The sequence below is a fragment of the Carcharodon carcharias genome, chromosome 20, assembly GCF_017639515.1.
Source record: "Carcharodon carcharias isolate sCarCar2 chromosome 20, sCarCar2.pri, whole genome shotgun sequence".
In the NCBI taxonomy this organism is placed as follows: Eukaryota; Metazoa; Chordata; class Chondrichthyes; order Lamniformes; family Lamnidae; genus Carcharodon; species Carcharodon carcharias.
The window spans coordinates 24699208-24723783 of NC_054486.1; the positions used below are offsets into that span (position 1 = coordinate 24699208).

The 24576-nt window shown below is 43.5% G+C and overlaps 1 protein-coding gene across 6 annotated transcripts in view; it reads right to left on the bottom strand.

Moving 5' to 3' along the window:
• ltk (leukocyte receptor tyrosine kinase) overlaps nt 1–24576 on the bottom strand; it is a 223944-nt gene that overhangs the window by 184342 nt on the left and 15026 nt on the right. Inside the window, exon 2 of one of the 6 annotated variants that reach the window (XM_041214431.1) lies at nt 18018–18095. The exons of the other annotated variants lie outside the window; for them this stretch is intronic. The gene's annotated coding sequence lies outside the window, so the exon portion shown is untranslated. The remainder of the gene's footprint in view (nt 1–18017; nt 18096–24576) is intronic. 6 annotated transcript variants of the gene reach the window in all.

Sequence of the window (24576 nt, forward strand, 5' to 3'; positions counted from 1 at the left end):
ACCAAAATTGGAAACAATATTCCAGTGGAGACCTCACCAATAATTCATAAATGTTTAGCATAGCTGCTTTGCTTTTAGACTTTATGCTTCATTTTCTAAAGCCCAGGTTCTCTAAAGTGATTCTACACAGCCTTATTAACTTGTCCTGCCATCTTCAAAGTATTGAACTATTTCAAGGTGAGACTTGAGACAGCCTTAAAACACACTGAGATCTCTATTTTCCTCTAAATCTGGCCTCTTGCACATCCTCATTTTTATTGCTCCACAATTGGTGACCATCACTTCAACTCCCTAGACCCTGGCTCTGAAATTTCCTCTCTAAACTCTCCATCTTTCTCTCCTCCTTTAAGACAATCCTTGAAGGTTACTTCTTTGGCCAAGCTTTTGATTACCTGTCCTAATATCTCCTCATGTAGCTCAGTGTCAGATTTTGTTTGATGATTGATCCTCTAAGCACCTTGGGACATTTTACCAGATTAAAGGTGCTGCATAAATGAAAGTTGATGATTGCTGTTGATGATTGTCCAATTACAATTGTGAATGAGTCACAACTCAAATTTAACTTCTATGGCCAAAAGCTTGATAGATAACAATACAGAAGCCCATATTGTTGTCTATCAATGCCATGCTTGTTGCAGCCATTCTGCCTCCAGCCACAACAGAGGCCCCCAGTCTAATGGTCTGAATAGGCACCAATGGACAGACATGTTAGAAATGTATTTCGGGATACAAGTCACTCAGGAACAAAACCTAACTTTATCTTTTTGATGAGCAGGGGTAAAAACTGTGTCGACAAGTTTTATAGCTAGCTGTCTGAGAAATATAGTCAATCTAAAGTGGTGGGCAATGGAATGTTTCCAACAACACTTTCAGGAAGAAAATCTTCCATAATCCGCTGGGTTAATCTGTAACCTGAGGCAAATGTTAAATATCAGACTTGGAAACCTCATGCAACTCAAAGAATAAACTAAACAGAAAGACTATTTAAATGCCAAAGTGAGAGATTTTGCCTTGAAAAAAGAATAACTCATTACACAATTTCCTTCTCAATTTCCCTATCTGTGCACTGGCTCACAACACTAGAACTTTCCCAGATAGGTCACTTAAAAGTTTCATTCATTGCACATGTTCACTTGTGGCAGTCGTGGCTCAGTAGGTAGAGGTCCCCCCTCTGTGTCAGCGGACTGATAATCAAAACCAGACTGACATTGGATTGCAGTGCTGGGGTTGTGCTGCACTGCTGGAGGTGCCATCTTTTTGATGAGAGATTGGACCAAGTCTGTGCTCTCAGTAAGTAAATGATCCCATGGCACAATTTGGAGAAGACCCAGGGTGTTTGCATGGCCAATATTTATACCTCAAACAACAGCAGTAAAAAACATTGGTTGTTATTTCATAGCATCTGGCAGCACAGAAGGAGGATGTTTGGCCCAATAAATTGCCATTTATAGCAACTTACTGTGTGCACATTGGCTCTCGCTTTTCAACATTATAGCAGTGACTACATTTCAAAAAGTACTTCATTGGCTGTAAAGCGCTTTGAGATGCACTATATAAATATAATTCTTTCTTCCCCTCATTCACCGCATACATTTGGCTCACATCTTTAAATTGCGTAAACAACCTGAGGTATTTCACAATGTAAGAGACAGATACTAAGCAGTGGCTGCTGTCAGGAGGGATGACAGAAGCTTTTGCAGATGGGGAGAGATAGCAGGGCTGAGATCTTGGGAAGTGAGTTCCAAGAGTAAGGCCAAAACTGGTGAGGGTTCTGTGCAAGATTGAATAGTACAGAAGGAGAGGGATTTCTGTGACAGGGCTAGTATCTCTGAGTTACTACCAGCTGCACACTCTGGTTTTGAATGTGCGTAACGCTCATTGGCATCCTCAGCGCTTACTTATGCCTCCAAGCAGCTGTACGTACACCAGCGGGCGCACCCTGGTACCTCGCCTCGGCTGACAAGCTAAACTAAATAAGGGTATCATCTGTTTCATCGGTGTTGAAAGAGGATCTCATGCTCCTAAGTGCTTGAAGTCTGGAATGATAGAAGAGGCAGATGATCCTAGCAAGAGGACAGTGGCTCTGAAGGTGGACACCAGCAATGTGTGTGACAAATTCAGTGCACCCTCCAGATGAAGCAGACTTGTGGCCCAACACCTCGGAAAATATTGGGATCTTACCAAATATCATCCCATAGTTAGCAATGAAACCTTGCTGCAAAAATGCTTGGCAAGAGGAGGGTACCTGAAGGAGAAGACAGAAGGCGACTACTTGGCCCGTGCCAAACATGACAGCTCTTCAAATAGTCCCATTGCCCCCTGCTCTTTTCCCACTGCCCTGCAAATTTTTCCTTCTCTCTAATGAATCCAATTTCCTTTTGAAAAAGGAGTATCGTGAAGGAAGAATGTGCCAGATAATCTATTTTTGTGTTGTTGACAGAGGGGGAATGTTACTCAGCATTATAAAACTGCTACAAAAATTTGCAATAAGCAAAGAACTGGATGGATCAACCTAGGCATCAGATTCAAACATTAAAAAAGCACACCCAGCCCAGTCAACCTGGCAAAGACCTCCTCATTAACCCCTGGGCATTTGCACTGTCTCACAGACAAGTCAAGCAACAACCTGACATAGTCATACGCAAAGTTTCATAACTATTAATCAATCATAACTATTAGTAACCATCTTTAAAATAAATGCTGAATGGATGATCCATCTTGGCCTCCTCCTCAGTTCCCCATCATCACACATGCCAACATTCAGTCCATTTGATTCACTGCATGCAATATCAAGAAATGCTGATTGCATTGGGTACAACAAAGGCTATGAGCCCTGACAACACGCCGGCAGCAGTGCTGCAGGCATGTGCTCCAGTACTAGCCACAACTCTAGCCAAGCTATTCCGGTACAGATACAGCACTAGCATCTACCTGATACTGGGGAAAATTGGTCAAGTATGTCCTGTCTACAAAAAACAGGACAAATCCAATCAGGCTAATTACCAACCCACCAGTTTACCCTCAAACATCAGAAAAGTAATGGAAGGTGTCACTGATAGTGATAGGAAGTGGAACTTACTCATCAATAACCTGTTCGCCAATGCTCGGTTTGGGCTCCAACAGGGCCACTTGGCCGCAGACCTTAATGTAGCCTTGGTTCAAAACAGGACAAGAGCTGAATTCCAGAGGCAACATGAGAGTGACAGATCTTGAAATCATGGAAACATTTTACTGAGTACGACATCAAGGGAAAAAAAAATCAAGGAGCCCTAATAAAGTTAAGGTCAATGGGAATCGAGGGGGAAACTCTCCACTGGTTGGAGTCATACCTAGCACAAAGGAAGATGGTTGTGGTTGATGGAAGCCAATTACCTCAGACCCAGAACAACTCTGGTATCTATCTGGAAAAGTGGAAAAACACCTAGGTGCCTATCTGTGCTAGAAATAGGACAGATTCAAATATTGTTCTATCAATCTATACTCAATTATCAACAATGTGATGGAAAGTGTCATCAACAGTGTTATAAAGTGGTATTCACTCAGCAGTAACCCGCTCACCAATGTTCAGTTTGGGTTCCGCCAGGGGTGGTCAACTCCTGGCCTCAGTCCAAACATGGACAAATGTGTAGAATCCCAGAGCAAGGTGAGAGCGACTGCTCTTGACATCAAGCCCAAAGTGGCATCAAGGAGCTCTAGTAAAATTGAAGTCAGTGGGAATGAGGGGGGAAGTGCTCTACTGGTTGGAGTCATACCTAGAACGAAGAAACATGGTGGTGGCTGTTGGTGGCCAATCCTCTCAGCCTGAGTACATTGCTGCAGGAGTTCCTCAAGGTGGTGTCTCAGGCCCATCCATCTTCAACTGCTTCATCAATTACCTTCCCTCCAACATTAGATCAGAAGTAGGAATGCTCACAGATGATTGCACAGTGTTCAGTGTCATTCGCAACTTCTCAGACACTGAAGCAGCCCATGCCCATATGCAGCAAGACCTGGGCAACATTCAGGCTTGGGTTGATAAATGGCAAACAACATTCTGGCACACAACAACAGTACAATGACTAAAATTATGAGGGGCTTTGGCAGAGTAAATCAGGAGAAACTCTTTCCAGATGTAAAGTAACTGGCAAAAAAAGAACCATGGATAGAGTACAATGATTTATGTAGAGAGCTTCAATTTGGAACGCATTGCTTGAAAGTACGGTGGAAGCAGATTCAATAATAACTTTCAAATACTTGAGAAGGAAACAATGAGGGACAATGGGGAAAGAGCAGGGTACTGTAACCACTTGGATAGCTTTTCAAAAAGCTGACACAAGAACATCTATCCTTAAACTATGTACAGCAACTCAAATATTGTTATTTATGTGGCTAATGAACCATGTCACAGACTATAATTCTCTGGTGAAATTCTAAATACAGGATCTTAGTAAAATTTTTAGATTAAGTAAAACTCATCAACACTGAAACTCCACTCCCTATTTGATTTTCAAATCTTTTCAATTCCATAGTGGCTGTGACAGTCTGCTCAAAGATAAGCAGTTATTGCTTTCAAGCAGGGAACATCTCTACCTACAACTAGTCTTGAAGATAGACTTTCACAGAAGCAACAGTCGGCAATGCTTCATAAAGTTTCAGCAATAAAGTGTTTTTGAGTTTTTCAAAAGCTGCATTTCATGCTACTTGGGAATTTCTTTGAAGACAAGGTCTTGATGAACACACCTGTAACTGTGATCCTTAGAAACAGCAGCTCAACTTAAAACCTCTGTGTCTTGGGTTCTTGTGCAAGTTAATATCTGGTAGATTTTCCTGATAGCCTTTGGTCTTATCCTTTGATCCAATTAACTCATATTAATGTCTCCAATTCCAATTAAAAAACTGATTTCTCTTGCAAAATGATATTAACTGACTCATGGGCTGGAATCTTGTGCTCTCGCTGGTGGTGAGCATGGAGGCAGGAAGGCATTTACTTAGGTGGGATGGTGGCATATGTTGTAATATATCTTTAAGGGACAGGAGCATGACATCACCGGAAAGGAAGTGTGTCATGCAATCCAGTTTTAGTTTCACTTTTGCTTTTAAGCAGAACATACACAGACAGCTCCTCTGCTGGTGTCTTCAAGCTTTATGCCTCTGTTTAAATGTTTCCAATGTGCCTAGTCTCAATAAATGAGCCCACAATGTGTTTGCACAATCCCTTATGAGTGATTGGTGCCTTCTATGTCATTACAAAAACCACAACAGCATATAGGAGCCCCACCACCTTCCCACTCCACCAGAATTAAGTTTTGGCTGGGAAGGCCCATGGATGACCTTCCCACCCTGCCGCCAATCGAAGCCCTTATCTGGTCAGTTAATGACAACTTAAGGGCCTCATCCCATCGCCACTGGTATAAATCCAGCTGCAGGTGGACCTGTCACCATGAGGCATACACGACGTGTAAAACTGTGCGGCCAGCTTGTCACCTCTGGGGGTGGGGGCAGTCCCTCAATCAAAGGTACACAGTGTCTGGTCGAGGGGCTGGACATTGAGAAGGGGAGTCCACTGAGAGCCACAGCCCCCTGCCCTTACTGCAGACCCCCCTGCACACTCTCCCCATGACCCCCACCCCAGGAAACTCTCACATCACACCTACTGAACTGTAACCAACACCTTACAACATCCTCCTTTAAGATACTCCTTAAAATCTGACTCTTTGACCAAGCTTTTGGTCACCTCTCCTAATATCTTCTTATGTGGCTTAGTGTCAACTGTTGTCTGATAACACCCCTGTAAAGAATCTTGAGGCACTTCACTACATTAAAGGCGTTTGTTGTTTGGCTTGAAAGCATATACGTTCAACTTTTTGTGAACCCTTAAGGAAGAAATTCACACTTTGTGATTTTAGTGATGTGATTCCTGCACCATGTATTTTTTCATTCTTACAATTTACCATATTTTAAGCTGACAGCCACTGCTTCCTCCCCTGGTCAGGACCTTGTTGAGATGTCGGGGGTCTCGCCCCCACCCTTCACCCCCTCTCCCACATTACTTATTTTTGGCCCAGGTCACTCCATAATCCTGGAACTCTGAGGAGTGTCCTTCCGCAGCAGCCATGGCATCCTCAGTGGTGCTGCTGAGCACAAGAGCTGCCGGCTTCTGATTGGCTGGCAGCTATCCGCAGGTGAGACTTCCATCCCCAGGGTCTTGATTCCAGAGGAAGGCCTCACCACTGCCTGATTGATGTGTGGCTCGGCGGGCCATTCCGAAAAGAGGCAGAGTGGGTCTCTTGCCAGCTCTCCAGCCGGCAGGTGAGACCCCCAACATCTCAACAAGGTCCTTGTTATCAGACAACAGTTGACACTAAGCCACATAAGAAGATATTAGGAGAGGTGACCAAATGCTTGGTCAAAGAGTCAGATTTTAAGGAGTATCTTAAAGGAGGATGTCGTGAGGTGTTGGTTACAGTTCAGTAGGCCTGAGGAAGTCTTTGCAGTCATACATAGGTTAACTGTAAGCCTTTATTGACTCTTAGAACCATTTACAAATGTACAGTAAGGGATATAAGCTAGGAGCAGTCTCCATACTTGCTGGTACACACAGCTCTGTCCAACATTAAACTGACCCTGGGTGTGGGTCATGTGCTCTCTTACATCATTGTGTGGGCGATACTGTACTCAGTCTCACATTAACCCTATATGTGCCAGACCCTTATATTACACCACCCTCGAGTCTTTATCCAATGTGTTTTAAATGATTAGGGTTTAACTTATGGTTACTTCATTATTACTATCATATGTTTACATTGTCATTACTACATTATCACCATCCCATCTCGTCCCTTTGGGTCCTTGAATTCAAAGGTTCATGCAGTCTGGAGGCCTTAAGACCCTTCCATATCTCATTTGTACTACCGATGGAGGAGTGGGAGGATATGCCGCTGCTAATTCTTCTGGTAGGGTTGGAGGTTGTTCTGGCTTCTGGGTATATCTTCATCCTTTTCTCCCATTTTTTCATGTTGAATTGCACTTGGTCAGTTCGGCTATTCTGCCTAGTCAGTGGTTTCTATCTTAACTTGTCTCCCTAACCTGTGCTCGTCTCCCTGTCATTTCTTTTGTTTCTTCCATCGGTGTGTATCACACTGATGTCCTCTGTGCTGGAGGATGAGCATTCCTGTGACTAGAATGAGGATTAGTGGTATGCCCCCGCTCTGTGTTTCGCTACCGGCAATGGACAACTGCTACTAGGTTTCAGCATATTTTGTGGCTTTGGCATGCTGGCTGGGAGTCACAGCATAGATGGTTGCAGTTTTGACCTGTTTTACCATCACCGGAGCCAGAGGTTGAAGTTCCTCGGACTGCTGGTCGCTCTCTTTTGCATCCTCCACTGGAGGTGTCATGGTTACCTCCTGGGTGGTTGGCCGGTCTGACCATTGAAGGTTTTCCAGCACCTGTAATGAGAATGCACAAACCTGCACCACAAAGAGAGAAGGCAGTTCGTAGCTGAAGTCCCAGTCAGGATACTCTTTCTTGTCTGAGTACTGGGAACTTGCACTCCTGTATGATTAACAACAGGGGTTGTCTTTATTTCAGAGCTAGCTGTGGCACTCTCATATAAGTTTGACAACTTCAGTTGGGCATTCAGTTCTGTTCGGAATCTTCCTTCCATAGGCATTGACTGTTCCTTGGACTCTTTCAATTCAGTCATTAGATCATCAATCTGTTTCGTAGAATTTCTCTTATCTGGTTTTAAAGTCTGGATTTGCCCTTCCATATTGCATATCCCAAACTTCAAGTTATTCAAATTGGATCAAAGTTCAAGAAGTTTATCAGTTTTGGTTGCTAATTCTGCTATCAAGCAACTGTTCTGATGCATCAGCAATTCTTTCTCCTGTTCCAAGCATTTTGCACGATCCTTACTAGAGACTCCTGATGCTTGAATTTCATCAAGTTTTAATTGAAGATCCATCTTTGTTGAATTTGCTTCTACAAGTTCTTCATTTAAGTGTTTAAATTCCTCTTTCAAGTGTTCTACTTTCTCTGAGTGACATTCCAGTGTTCTCATCATTTCTCATTTTTTCTTTACAAGCCCATCATTCATGCGTGAAAGTTGGTTCCCTATGCTGATCAGTTTTTCTTTAACAGAGCATAATTCCTCTGTGCTACCCTTCAAGCTCACATTCTTTAATTGCACTTCTGCCATTTTTTTCTGAGACTTCACTCTCTGTGAGAAGTTCTACTTGCTCATGCCATTCTAGGTTCTTAATTTCCATTTCTTCATGTATGTCTATGGAAATGTAATGTTTTCCTAAGTTTTCATCAAAATGTCCCACCATTTTCTTCAGCTCTGCAGCCTCTTTCTTGTCACTCCTGGCTTCCTCCTGGAATATAGAACATTCCTGAGTCTTCTCTGCCAATTGGTTCTTCGATCTTTTCAAGGTCGTAACTTCTTTGAATACATTTTCTGCCTCCTGTTGTGCCTGGTTGTATTTCTGGTTTAGTTTTTCCAACTCATGCTTCAATTTACCAACAATGGAATTCACAGTTGTTATTTCCTCCTGATATCTTTATGACGTTTCAGAAATGTGTTTGTTCAGATCTCAAGCAGTTTGATTCATCGAAGACTTTAGTTTATCATGAGTTTTCAAAGGTATATACTTAGCTTGAATTTTGTGTTTCAAATCTTCCAATTCAGCTTTGATGTGAACAGTTTCCAACCTTATTTCATTCACCTTTTGCAGGCTTTGTGTATCTTGGACTTCATTAGATAGCTTTCCCTCATTCACAGTCACTCCGCACTGCCACCTGCTGCTGCAGTTTGGGTAATGTGTCGGGATTTCCAAATATATATATTTTTGGGGCTTCTCGCAAGTTCTTTGCCTCTCTGCCTCATGTGGTTTTCTTAGGTAATATCTTACCCTTTTAAAGCTTTATTAGGGGGGTTTCTTTCTCTCTTTTTAAGCCCTGTGCGCCCCACAATTTGAAGATTAAAATATTCGTCAAAGTCTTTTAATATTTCATTGAAACTGGTTGAGGATTCAACAATGCACTGCATTAGGATTACTTCATCTACAAATTTACCAAACTAGTACTGTACTCAGTCCCACATTAACCCTATATATGCCAGACCCTTATACTACAGAGGAAAGCGAGGTCAAGGGGAGGAGAAGTTAAGGGAGGGAATCTTAGGGCTTAGGGCCTTGGCAGTTGACAACCACCAATAGCAGAGCGATTAAAATCAGAGACGAGCAAGAGGGCAGAATTGGAGGAATGCTGAGATCTCATTGTGTTGTAAAGCTGGAGGAGGGTACAGAGCTGGGGAGGGGCAAGGCCATGGAGGGATTTGAAAAAAAGGGTCACACTGGTGCTTTGCCAGTATATTGTTCATAACACCCCCTCTTTACCAAAACTCCCTCTCTGATATACCTAACTCAGGACTAGCCATTCCTCTTAGCATTTTACTGGCTGATGTTAGAGTGGGTAAGTACTCCAATCCACTTGTCATCTTGGTTTCCAAATGTATTATTTGATGGAGGCATTCTTTTCCTTGCAGACAGAAGATTATCATCATCAACAAAACAGACATGCAGCCAGGTACTGAAAGGACTCAGGGGCGGGTTTTGCAACTCAGAAGCTCCTTGCTGTTTAGGTTGAATTCTCATCTTTTCCTTACAGATGCTACCAACTGGGTTTCTGTCATAAACACCACAGGAATAATGCCAGATTATTCTGCAAAAATGTCTATCAAGGCCATAATTTTTGACTCCTTCACCACTAGGGACCATAAGCACCATCTCCACAGCATAACCTTCAGTGAAACAGTATCCCCAACTTTACCTCTCCCCGTCCCCCAGCTCAGTGGAACTGGTGTATGGGGAAGGTTAAAGATGTAAACATTCTACCTCCTGGATCCAACCTGCAGGCATCTCCACCATTAGAATTTTTACTGCACCAGGTCAAGATATCAACGAGGCTCCCATAAAAGACAACCAGGAGTCTCGTGAATGTTTTAAAGTCATGACTTGATGAAGTTGTCAGCTCTGCCGTGTACAATCATCTGAACATCGGCTACTTGACAGCAGATCCAAGCTGGGAGCCACCAACTAACTTAAAGTAAATATTAAAAACCTACACCTTTTAGAACACCTTGTGGGGCCAGGTGCAGCAAGAGAAGACCCTCAAAAAGTTCTTGGGCCTCCCCATCCTGGGCCTTCGTCCTTTTCCCCCCTCAACTTCAATCTCGCTGAAATCCCTAATTCTCTGACACCTCCAAACCCCTCCTTCCACTGATTGCCGACAACTATCTCCATGTCTCCTGCTGCTACATTGCTCCTCCCACCCATCAGCCAGGTGGTCAATCCGGCCAGGTATCAGGCAGCAGACAGCCAAGGATATGTTAAATGAGTCTCCACCATTAAGACCAGCCAGGCCTCCGCTTCCCTGGCTTTGTCGGGGTCATTGCCTGTTAGTGAACTCTCCTGCACCCTTCTCACCTCTCCATTAATTTTGAGACTGATCTATCATATGATTTCTGTATCCTTATTGTTTTCTTTTAAAAGGACAATGCCTTCACAAATAAGTGTTTTGGCCAATGCTTATGGGGGGTGCCGAGAAGGCAAGCTTGTGGCTAAAATGGCAATGAACACACAAATATGTCTCATCACATCACGCAACCAGTGCCACGACCTCATCTCCCCTGCTCTTCCTTTCGACTTTCCTGCACCATGCAACTTTGCCTTGGTTGCTCAGTAACATTAAGAAAAATCTGGGGACAGGATTGACCTTGGACAATAGTGGGAAAACAGGAGATATCGATTCAGCTTCTTACTATTCATCTCTCCCAGTGACTTAAATGGAAATCAAAATTGTCACATGGGCAGCTGAATCAATACTACACATCTTATACTGTTACCCAGCTCAAGACTACCATGACTTTGTTCGTGAACAAGCAAAAAAAACAGTTTGCCAAACACTTTTGCCTTGAAGATGATGTCCTTATGCCAATAGACCATGACAAACTGAAAGATTGAGAGGAGACCTGGTCAATTGCAGCAAGATATTTTAATATTCTCCTCACAGTGTCACAGCATTGAAGATTTCATTATCTGGACTATTAGGAATGCAGCCAACAACTTGAGAATAATCATTTTTTTATTCTTTTCAGGGGATGTGGGCATTGCTGGCTAGGCCAGCATTTATGGCTCATCCCTAATTGCCCTTGAGAAGGTGGTGGTGAGCTGCCTTCTTGAACCGTTGCAGTCCATGTGGTGTAGATACACCCACAGTGCTGTTAGGGAGGGAGTTCCAGGATTTTGACCCAGCGACAGTGAAGGAACAGCAATATATTTCCAAGTCAGAATGGTGTGTGACTTGAAGGGAACATGTAGGTGGTGGTGTTCCCATGCCCTTGTCCTTCTAGGTGGTCGAGGTCATGGGTTTGGAAGGTGCTGTCAAAGGAGCCTTGGTGAGCTGCCAGCCTCTGACCTGCTCTTGTAGCCACAGTATTTAGCAATCATCATATGAGACTATCTGCTTAAGTGAACAAATGCTGAGCAAATTAAATTTGCAGAGGTTAGAGTTGCTTGCTCTTGTTAATGGTGAATGGAGATCCCAAGAGGTATCAGCTGTGACTCAGTGGGTATCACTCTCGTCTTTAAATTACAAGGTTTTGGGTTCAAGCTCTACTTAAGAGACCTAGGGCATAATCCAGGATAACACTCAGTTTGAACGACAGGCCCAGTAGTCTATTTCCTTAACCAATTAAATTTAAGAAACATAAGAATATTGGGGAAGGAATTACCTTTGTATAATAGAGAGAGGGAGAGGAAGATTGGATTGAGGGAAACAAGGAGAAAAAAAAAACAATTACAATTTAAATATCTCTAACAACAGGTTAATGCCTGTAGGAATGAGGCGCCATATTTAAATTGTTCCCTCTCCGGCTGGGGACATATTGCAGGAACATAAATCTCCTCATTAAAAAAATACTGACATTGCTAATAACAGACCTAACTTTCTGCAAAAAGTTTAGTTGGTAATTAATGTGCAGATGCAGGAATTTCATGAAAGTCATACGGCGGTGAGGACTCCTGGCTGGGTAGCACAAATCATTTAACAACTTCATCCTTGCCAAATATTGCTGGATAATGTTTACATTAATAATAGTGTGTGCATTAAACTTTCCTGCTTTTTGCCAGCAAGTTTTGCCTAATAGGTTTAGAAATGCATATGTGATAGCTGAGTTGATCAGCAGTTTAACTGAGTGCAAATCCTGAGCTAATCTTTTTCTGTATTCTTTCATGAGATGTGGGCATCAATGACTAGGCCAGAATTTGTTGCCCGCTTGAACTGAATGGCTCGCTCAGCCATTTCAAGAAGGCAGTTAAGAGTCAACCACAATACTGTGGGTCTGGAATCGCAAGTAGGCCAGGATGGCAGATTTTCTTCCCTAAAGGGCATCAGTGAACCAGATGGGTTTTTACAACAATTAACAACAGTTTACTGAAGCTTGCTATTTTTTAGTTCCAGCTTTTTAATTTGAACTTAAATTCCACCAGCCACCATGATGGGATTTGAACCCATATCCCAGAGCTGGGCCTCTGGATTAGTAATTCAGTGACATACCACTACACCACCTTCTTCTTGAACACCTGCAGTTCAAGTGGTGGAGTTTCTCCCACAGTGCTGTTAGATTGGGACTGTCAGGATTTTGACTCAGTGACAGTAAAGGATAGGCGAGATACTGTAGATCGCAGGATATCAACTGACCTGACATTTAAGGCTACCCCATTTTCTCTGTGTCAAAATGCATGCTTAGGACTATACTCAGCATATAAATCAACCCCACATTTTTCAGCTATATATGAATGTTTAGGGCTATACTCTCATTAGGAGTTGGCCTCAATTTTTCAGCTCAGAGATACATTGTTTAGGGTTACTCTCGCCTTATAAGTCGGCGCATGGGATCAAGCAGACGGTACCAGCAAGATTACCAAGAAGATGCACAGAAGTTTAGGACAGGCCCACAAAGCAGACTGCACGTGGTGACCAACAAAGAAATGGGTCCTCCTGCACCAACACTGGTGGGTACACATTTTATACTCAGTGCTTAAGCTGACCCCCCAATTCTTTGAAGGGATTTTCAAAACTTCCAAGGCCGACTTATACGTTGTGATCTATGGTATGTCCAAGGCAGAAATTTGTTTGTATATTTGTTCTTGGGATGTGGGCATCACTGGCAAGGCCAGCATTTGTTGCCCATCCCTAATTGCTCTTGAGAAGGCGGTGGGGAGCCACCTTCTTGAACTGCTGCAGCCCATGTTGTGTAGATATACCTACAGTACAGTTGGTGAGGCATTTCAGGATTTAGACGCAGAGAAGTGAAGGAATATCAATATACTTTAAAGTCAGGATGGTGTGAGATGGAGCAGAACTTGCAGGTGGTGGTGTTCCCATGAGCCTGCTGCCCATGTCCTTCTAGATGGTAGAGTTTGAGGGTTTCGAATGTGCTGTCAAAGGGGGCTTGGCAAGCTGCAGCAGTGCATCTCATATACGGTACACACTGCTGCCACTGTGCACTGATGGTGGAGGGAGTGAATGGAGTGCCAATCAAGACAGCTGCTTTGTCCTGGATGGTGTCAAGTTTCTTGAGCTGGAGCTGCACTCATCCAGGAAAATGGAGAGTATTCCATCACACTCCTGACTTGCTTCTTGTAGATGCTGGACAGGTTTTAGGGAGACAGGAGGTGAGTCACTCGCTGCAGAGTTCCCCGCCTCTGACCTGCTCTTATAGCCACAGTATTTAATGGCTGGTCCAGTCAAGGTTCTGGTAAATGGTAACCCCCAGGATGTTGATGGTCGGGGACTCAGTGATCGTAATGCTGTTGAACATCAAGGGGAGAGAGATGGTTAGATTCTCTCTTGTTGGAGATAGTCTTTACCTGGCATCTGTGACATGTGATTGTTACTTGCCGGTCACTCTCACCTCATCTCTGGGATTGAGAGCTTTTGTCTATGTTTGGACCAAGGCTGTGGTCTGTGGCTGAGGAACCTAAACTGAGCTTCTGTGAGCAGGTTATTGATGAGTAAATCCTGCTTGGTAGCACTGTCAATGACTCACCATCACTTTGCTCGTGTGTGTATGTGTGTGTGTGTGTGTGTGTGTGTAGGGGGGGTAATTGGCCTGATTGAATTTGTGCTGCATTTTATGGGATTGAGTTACCTGGGCAATTTTCACATGGTCGGACCGATACCGGTGTTGTAGCTGTACTGAAGCAACTTGTCTTGGGGTGAGGCTTAATTCTGGAACACAAGGCATCAGGACTACAACAGGATGTTGAATGACTTGGAAAGGATGCTAATATCCCACTGTAGCTAAACTGGAATCAGTGCTTTAAGATTAATCACAAGGAGCTATATAGCCCTCTGTTGGAGGTGTCTCTGGGTATTCTCTCTCTCCTCTTCATCTGAGGCACTGACTATTATGGTGCCATGGCACCAATCAACCTCACCCAAGTAGGTACTCTTTATATGTTGACCTAGGCTGTGGGTGTTTTACCAGCGAATCACAGCTGAGACCGACCCAATCCTCTTCTAATTTCTACACAAGCTAGGTAACAGTGAGCAGGAAGGTCAGGTAGTGTTCTCTTCTCTTCCCAAGCCCAAGTGCACCAAGGACTTCCCTCCTACTGCCCCGGTAGATATCAGCTCATTCCGCATAGACACGGGGTCAAAACTGCCACTTTTTGGAGCCAAATGTTGGACAGGCTGTATAATAGGTTACTGATTTGATACCGCCTGCTCTCTATTATTGCCCAATGTGTTACTGCCCAATGGTGAATTTCTACCCGATTGTGTCTTTAACGTAGACAAATACCTCATCCTGCCACTGGCCCTTCCCAGCTAAGCCATCAGTAGAGTTGACTTCTGGGAGTTAACACAGAGACCTAACATTCAGGGGGTGAAGTTGATCTATGCCAGCAGCCTGAAGCAATCTGATGGTGAATTGGCATATGCGTCTGATCATCCTGCCACTGAAGTTCACAGAACGATATTTCAAGCTCTTTTTAAAGACTTGTTTCCTCATCTGGCTGTCATTTTTTCTTGGTTTGAATTTTAAAATCTTGGCAATATTTTCCAAGTCAATGGAAAATAAAATAAAAACTGTCACAGTGAAAACTTGACTGCTGATTTACTACAAACCTGTCATTGACCAATTTTACCCCCCAGCACCCCCCGTCAATTCTACTTTCACAGACTTTAGCTCAAGCCATGGAGAAAACACTTTCTGAGGCCTTGGAGGGACTAACATCCTACTATGAAGAAAACCACCTTCATGCAAACCCATCGAAGATGCAAGTTTGTGCATTTCACCTCAGAAACCATGAAGCCAAACGCCAGCTTAAAGTAACCTGGTGTGGAGCAACACTGACGCATTGCGAGCACCCTGTCTACTTAGAAGTCACCCTTGACAGATGCCTCACCTTCAAGAACCACATCAAAAAGACAAAGGCAAAAGAGAGTGCACAAAACAACATCCTGAATAAGCTCACTAACACAAAATGGGGAGCAAGCCCGAAAACATTGCGAACCAGTGCACTTGCTCTTTGCTATTCCACTGCCGAATATGCCTGCCCTGCATGGGAAAGATCTACTCATGTTTAGAAGATGGATGCCATTCTGAATGCAAGCTGCCAACTTATCACAGGTTGTTTAAAACCAACAAACACCAACAGCCTACATATCCTGGCGGGTATCGCTCCCCCGATATAAGAAGAACGGTAGCCAGCAAGAAAGAGTGACTCCGTCAAACATCAGATGAGAGGCTCCCTCTACATGGTCATACACCTACACCCAGCCACCTAAAGTCAAGGAAGAGCTTCATGAACAGTGTTGTTCCATTACAATCAACCCCATCTGAAGCCCACATTGCCTTGTGGAAAGACCGGCTCGCCCGTCTCGAACAACCCCCAACGATGGAAATTCTACTGGATGAAAGCCTTCCCCCAGGAGCTAATTGCAACTGGGCAACCTGGAATTGCCTTAACAGACTTAGGACTGGTGTAGGTCGTTCAAAGGTGTCACTAAGCAAATGGGGATATGCAACCTGCCCAACAACTTGTGAATGTGGAACTGAGCCACAGACTATGCAACATCTCCTGCAATGTCTATCGCTAGAGGAACCCTGCACTGTTGCAGATCTTGCTGAATTCAACAACAAGGTGCAAAAATGTGTCCAGTTCTGGCTGGGCCATGTATAGACTGTCCGTGGACACGATAAGAAGAAGAAGCTCAAGCCCATCTGCGAATCAGTGCAGCCTAGTATGCATCATTAACCTAAAATCCTTCAGATTGCCCACAGCAGAGTCTTCTGGAACAAGCTTCAGTAGCCTGAGATTGTAGAATACTATTTAATTTGGACTGAAAGCATTCTTGAAATAAAGGAATTTGGAATAGATTGATTTAAATGGATTTAGGCATATTGTTGGCTTGCAGAGAGTAAGCCATTTTTCATGGGCTATTATTACTGAAATGAGCTGTACCTCCATGCCTACCAGCCAGAGAAGCTAACCAAACATCCTTGCAATACTGTGACTGAAGGGGTCTTAAAATGGCTTGTTCCTTTTCAGTTTTTTGAAGGAGCTGCTCCTCAAGTTTTGGTTGCACTTCAGCCCCACGCTGCCGATCTTTATCCACCCAGTGTGAAGGGGGTGGGCAAGAAGGAGGACCTCCTTGTAAGCCTGCTTCTGGGCCTAGCCAAGATGACCATTAACAGGTCCAGGCAGCAGGCGGTCGAAGGGGTCATCCAGCCCAGCTGTCTGCCCCTTTTCTACGTTCATGGGCGAGTGCCCCTAGAGAGGGAGCACATGGTGCACTTGAGGCCTTCTGCGGCCAGTAGGCATGGCGGAGGTTGGAGTGCTTCATCAGGCCCAGAACCGCATCATGATTTAGTTAGCCAAGTTTCTGTTGGAGTTTTGGTTTTGTTACAGTGCCCCTTAAATAAATTTGTTATTTTGTCCATCTGTCTTGCTCAAGAGTATAATGGCTTGCTGCTGAGAGAAATTGTTGTACCTGTGTGGAGAGTCTCACCAGTGAGGGAGCGTGTTCTTCCTGTGTGTAGAGTTTCACCATTGAACAAGAATGTTCTGCCTGCCTATGATTGTGTTAAAGTAGGGCTGGTACAAAGAAGGGACAATGCGATCGTGTCATTAGTTTGTGTTCCTGGGTACTGTGCTAAAGAGAGTTAAGAGATGACTTTGCATTCATGACCTCTGCACAGCATAAAAACTGTTAATTGTTGACATATCTTTGTTACCGCCAGACTCAACTGTTTCAATGCCCTTTTGGCTGGCCTTCCACCTGCCATCTTCCATAAACTTGAGCTCACCCAAAATTCTGCAGCCTGTATTGTAACTCACACCATGTCCCATTCATTCGTCATGCTATGTTTGCTGACCTACATTGACGCCTGGTCCTGCATCTCCTCGATTTTGAAATTCTTGTTCTTGTTTTCAACCCCTTCATGGCCTCACCTGTCTCTATCTCAGTGACCTCCTCTGGCCCTACAACCCTCCGAGATCTCTGTGCACCTCCAATTCTGGCCTCTTGTGGATTCCGGTTTTCTTTGCCCCACCATTTATGATCGTGTCTTCAGCTGCCTGGGCTCTAAGCTCTGGAATCCGCACTCTAAACCACTCTCCCTCTCTCTCCTCCTTTACCATGCTCCTTAAAATCTACCTGTTTGACCAAGATTGTGGTCACCTGTCACAATAGTTCCTCATGTGTGGCTCCATGTCAAATTTTGTTTGTAACACTCCTTAGGCTATTTTGCCATGTTAAAGGCTCTATATATAAATGCAAGCTACTGTTTTCATCAAGTCGCACAGTGACAGAAGAGTAGATGCCAAGTGGGTATCAGGCACTTCCTGTCAGCTGGCATGGATACAACAGGTCAAATTATCTCCTTCTGTGCTGTAACCATTACTCTAGTGTAATGGGGAAATAAGTCAGACAGCAAATCACTGCACCTTGCCTTCACATACCAAAGTAAAAGTTGGCTCAAAGTGTCATTGTAAAAGACTTGGATCTTGTCCTCAATTCAGCAATGGCTTCAGACATAGCTACAGAGAAATGGGAAAGACAGTATTAAATATTATTCTTTTGCCCTGTGTCTCAGTCCCTGGAAAATCCTCCCTAAGCCCTGTGACTCTCCACCACTCTTCCCTCTTCTAATAATTTCCATCAAAACCCACCTCTTTAGCACCATCAACATCCTGGGGGTTACCTTTAACCAGAAGCTTTACTGTACCGGTCATATACATACTGTGGCTACAAGAACAGATCAGAGGCTGGGAACTCTGCAGTGAGTAACTCACCTCCTGACTCCCCAAAGCCTGTCCACCATCTACAAGGCAAAAGGCAACAGTATATCAGAACACTCTCCACTCAAGAAACTCAACACCATCCAGGACAAAGCAGCCACTTAATCAGCGCACCATCCATATTAAACATTCACTCCCTCCAACACTAGTGCACAGCGGCAGCCATGTATGCCAGCTACAAGATGCTTTGCAGCAACTCGCCAAACCTCCTTCGATAGTACGTTCCAAACCTGTGAACGCTACCATCTGAAAGGACAAGAGCAGCAGACAGATGGAAACGCCACCACCTGCAAGTTCCCCTCCAAGCCACACACCATCCTGACTTTAAAACATATCGCCGTTCCTTCATTATTGCTGAGCCAAAACCCTGAAATTCCCTTCCTAACAACACTGTGGGTTGTACCTACACCAAATGGATTGTAGCAGTTCAAGAAGGCAGCTCACCACCACCTTCTCAAGGGCAATTAGGGATGGGCAATAAATGCTGGCCTTACTAGCAATGCACACATCCCCATGAAAGAATAAAAAAAAGCTAAGCTTTTAGTCACACCTCCTAATCTTTCAACTTCTACATTGAACTCCATCTTTCTCTCAGCTATGTGGGCAGCACCATTTCTACATCAAAGTTGCTGTACAGATATGAAGTGCTATTGTTCACTGTCGGTATCTTTAATCTCAGGCAAGGTGCAAAAGTCTCCTTTATTTTGAGATGATAACAGTACACAATGGGATATATTGATGACTTTTCAATGTCTGTGTCATGGATTTAAAGAATGCACAGCACTGAACCAATCACAGTCGGGCGCTGATTGCATAGTCTCCATTGGCCTCTGAGGCAATAGGATTAAAAATGCAAACAACAAGCCTCACTGTTCAATTGTGTGGAACCAATTTAAAATGCTTCTCAAGGTCAAGATGAGGGAAGTAGGCAGTGACCTTGGGGTGAGGAGGGCATGGAAGAGGTAAGCAGGAACTTACTAAAAGGAGAACAGGCTGTACAAGAGACAAAGGGAGGAAAGGAGGATGGATGTTGACGGAAGTTAGCCCTTTATATAAATATGGTTCAAAAAAAGATCACTGTGAGGACAATCGGCTCCTTGAACATGGCTAGAGACTGGAAAGGGAAGACAGAATGAAAAAGAGGATAAACGGATTACACCAGGAACAGACTGTAGCCATGCACCTCTCCTCCCTGGAAGACAGAAATCTCAGATGTTCCAGTGCAGTCCTGAGGGAGTGCTGCACTATCAGAGGTGCCATCTTTCAGCTGAGGTGTTAAATCAAGGCCTCATCTGTCTGTTTGAGTGGGTGTAAAAAATCCTATGACACTATTTTGAAGAAGAGCACAGGAGTTACCCCTGATGATATATGCTTAGAGGCTCAGGGCAAGACTAGAATATTTAATAAGTTCTTTGTATAGGTGTTTACTAAGAGGAATTTTTCTCTTAAGGGTAGTGAGTCTTTGGAACTCCCCTCCTCAAAAGGCAGTAGAAGCAGCGGCTAAATGTTTTCAAGCCAGAGGTAGGTAGATTCTTGAAAGCCAAGGGGGTGAAGGGTTACCAGGGGTAGGCAGGTGGTTGCAGTCAGATCAGCTATAATCTTATTGAATGGCAGAGCAGGCTTGAAGGGCTACACCAATTCCTAGTCCATATGTTCGTAACAAACTATCAGTAGAAGCAGATAGTAGAGGCAATGAATAGTGTGAAAATTGAAAGGGGGGAGGTGGTGGAAAGGCTGGCTATGCTTAGGGTAGATAAGTCACCTGGTGAAGATGGCCTGCATCCCAGATTACTAAAGGAAATGGGGGTGGAGATAGCAGAAGGGCATGCCTTCATTTTTCAAGCTTCTCCAGATATAGGGAACGTGCCAGCGGATTGGAGAGTGACAAAGGTGACACCTTTATTCAAGGGAGGCTGTAAGGACAGTCCTAGCAACCACAGGCCAGCAGCAGCTTGTTAAGATTTTAGAATCCTTAATCAGGGAAAAAAAAATCAACAGACACTTAGAGTGGTTTGAGTTAATGAAAGAGATGGTACAAGAACTAAGGGACAAAGATTCAAGATTTTGGGCAAGAGATGCAGAGGGGATTGTGAAGAACCTTTTTATGCAGCAAGTCCTGGAACTCGCTGCCCACAGAGGTAGTGAATGTGGAAACAATCATTGATTTCAAAAGGGAATTGAATGGGTACTCATAGGGAATAAACTTGTAGGGCTACAGGGATCAAGCAGGGGAATGAGACTGACTGGATTGCTACTGTTATGACAGGAGGGGATTTAATATAAACAGCACTGATTTCTCCTCTCACCATCCATCTGTAAACAAAAAGGTATTTGGATTTTTGATTTCCCACCTCTGTAAGTGGTGGTGTATTTCCCAACCTCAGTTTTGGTCTGATCCAATTTACATTCATAACCCCATAGTAAACTGAAGATAGGGTGAACTCGAAGGATTAGTTTATTCATACACACAAACTGCGGCAGGGATGTTGCTATGTAGCCCTCTGTACATTCATACAATAAAAGAGGGATAGAGAAAGAATGGTTTACAGGGCAAAGACTACAGAAAAAATAATTATTGTTTTACGTGAGTCCAGAATCTAGCATGAAAATCCAATGGTGTCTTCCTTCATAGAGGTCAGCAGGCTGAGTTCTGATGCTGGATAATTCACTTTTTTCCATTGAGATGACTCCCATGATGAGGCATGCAGAAACAAGTTAATCTTGTAGGCAATGGTATAAAAGTTCAGAAGTTCCAGTAGACCCTGTGTAGATGGGGGTCAGGCATTCAAATCTGGTCAGAGCCCCTTTTGGTAGATCGAAGATGGCAGACTGATTTGCAGTACAGCAAGACAGTATAACTGGTTCTCCCAGCTAGGTGAGGGTCATGTCACATGACTTCCATTTCTCCATGTTGGCTTTGACAAAGTGTGTATGTATATTCCTTTTGTTTGGGTTCCTGAGATTGTTAATGTTCCAACCATTAAGAATTTGAAAGGAAGGTTGCAGGGTTCTTTGCCTGAGCAGACGACTCGGCTCTGGTTGGCTAGGCTTAGCTTATGAAATGGAAATGGCCTTTGTATAATTCCTTTTAACTTTGTTCTCTGCAGTCCACAGGAGACATTAGCATCTCTTCATAGACAATGAGGCGCAAGTCTCTACAATGCTACCCTGGTAGCTCTTTTGTTTAGGGTCACCGCCAGACATAGCCTCAGTCATTTTAAAATTTTAGGAATTAGCCACGATATATATATATTTGATAAAAATATAGTGTGAGGTCTTAACCCCATAACACTCCACAGGGAGTTGGCACAAACTTGATGGGCCGGATGGCCTTCGTTGCTGTAAGCGACTCTCTCTGGTATCATGGCCAATATTTATTTCTCGATCAATTCCTCAGTTAAAACAGATTATCTGATCATTATCAAACTGCTGTTTGTGGGAGTTTGCTGTGCATAAATTAGCTGCTGCACATCCTGCATTATAACAGTGACTAGACTTTAAGAGTACTCCATTGCCTATAAAGTGGTCGTGAAAAATGCTATTTAAATGCAAGTCTTTTTTTCTCTTTCTCTCTTTCTTTCTTTCTATAGCGAATTAAAAAATAGCACCTTAAAGGGGAAAGAGAGTACACTTCGTTCATAATGAAAGAAAGAAAGACTTGTATTTTTATAGCGTCTTTCACAACCTCAGGATTCCCTAAAGCACTTTATTGCCAATGCAGTACTTTTGAAGTCTAGTCACCATTGTAATATAGGAAAAGCAACAACCAATATGAGCACAGTAATATTGGCCAGATCAACTGTTTCAGTGATGTTGGTTGAGGATTAGATATTGGCAAGATCACTGAGGCGAACTCCCCTGCTTTCAATAGTGCCACAAGATCTTTTACATGCATCTGAGAGGACAGACGAGCCTCGTTTTTTAACACCCCATATGAAAGACAGTACCTCCAGCAGTGCAGCATTCACTCAGCACTGCACTGGACTGTCAGCCTGGATTATGTGCTCGAGTCTCTGGAGTGGAGTTAAAATCTGTGACCTTGTGACTCAGAGGCAAGAATGTTGCCACTGGACCATGGTTGACACCTGTGCACTATCAGCATTTGTATGACATTGTAAATAAAGGGGTAGTTTCCTCTAACCCAAGTGCAAATCAAGCTATGGATTGGCCAGGACTGCAGGAAGAATACCTGCTCTTCTTCAAAATAATGCTATCAGATTTTTTACTAAAGCTATAATTAGCATTGATGATACAAACACAATTTGTAAAGTAGGAAGTATATTCTCCAACTTTGACAACTATCAAAATCATGATGACAGTAAGGCACCACAAACACTATACATCGGTACAGAAGTCACAAACTACGATATCCCTGAAGGATATTACTTGGCTCATACGTGCAAATACGGTGGATTAAACATCTCCGTGTATGAAATGACTGGTGATCTGTAACTTTCAAACTTTGTGCCAGGATTAAGGGAATTTATAGGAAGAACTCATGAAAGGAATAGTGGATTTTAATAATAAACTGCAGGAGCATAACATTAAGGGTAAACAAGCAGAGATGCAACACAGAAAGACAATTAATTAATTGAAATAATCTCAGTATAAAGTATGAACTTCTTGTCTTATATTACTTGAGTTTTTTTTTGTTTCCATCAGTAGAACGTGTGATAACATGGCAGAGGAGTTTCATACATGAGCCTTTCGCTCTTAACAATATATTCGTCTCTCCCCTATTTCACCAGCTGGCGCTGCTCTCTCAGTGAGTCCTTCACCACTTGCAACTACTATTCTTTAATGTTCAGGCTGCATCTTTCCCTGTTTCGCAACTCCATTTTGTCATCTCCCATCTCTGAAGCCTGTAGAGGTGCGTCACATAACACACCAACTCTGGCTTCCTCCAAGTCACAGTTTTATCCCCTTAGTGCAAGGCATCTGCATCAATGACAGATTTGCAAACATCAGTGACAGAAAGCTAAGCGAGCTGGGAGCTAATTACATAGACAAAGGGCAGCATTTTCATTCCCAGGTTCTGATTTTGCCAAATGGCAGAGCGGACCCTGCTAATGTAGGTAGGAGAACGAGAGAGTAACTCTAAATGGAGTCACCCCTTGAAGCCTTTTCAATATCTAAGAATAAAAAGTGGACAAAACTTCCAGACCATCATTATGGAAGGGATACCTCTCTATAGGATGGTTTGCAGCTGCAGATGTGCAGTTCGTCAATCAGGAAAATTTGAAGAGTGCCCCTTAATAGGTCCTGTAATTGGCAGGTAGCCATCATCCCCTAACCTGAAGGAAGCTCCTTCAAAATAGGCCAGAGGTGGGAACGCATTGGCAGGCCAGCAAATCAGCTGGTGGTGTGAAAGTGCCTCCAAGCCCGCCTCCATGAGAATCCTGTCCACAGTATCTGTTATGCAGTCCTAAAGAATTACACTTAGACGTTGGGCCGAATTCCTAGAAATAGGAAACATAAGCAGCCATAAGGCTTAATGCATGGATGTAAGGAAGACTAGCTAGATACAAAGTCCAAGAATCAGATACAGAACCAATTTACAGGCACAGAACTCAATCCTCAGGCACAGGGTTCAATAGACAGATACCAAGCTCCTCACACCCAGAGCCCAGTGCTTCCCGTTGGTTTCAATATACAGGGGTATATGTCCAATACACATTGAACCAAATGCGCAAACACTATTGCCCCTTTGCAGACACAAAATTCAACAGACAGATCTAAAGCCCAATATACAGAAGAAAAAACAATAACATTTAACACACAGAGATGCAGACCCACTTCAACAAACTGCACTGATATAGTACCTTTTATGTGATTAAAAAGTCCAGAAACACCACTGAAGGAATATCTCACTCAGATTAGTTTAATTATATATATTCTGTATATCTATAAGACATTTGCCAACTTTTTTTATGAATTCATGGCTAACCCAGCATTTATTACTCATCCCTAATTGCCCTTGAGAAGGTGGTGGTAAGCTGCCTTCTTGAACTGCTGCAGTCCTTCATATGCCAAATCACCAGATCACAAATCATAATATCTTCAGATCACTGCCTGCCGTTTGTGGCAGGATCATGCAGAAGGATCTCCTGACCCTCACGCGAGCTGGGATCTCCAGATTGCTGTCCATCACACGCTGCCAGATCCCTAGATCACTGTCCACCAGACACTGCAAGTTCTCCAGATCACCACACACCACAGC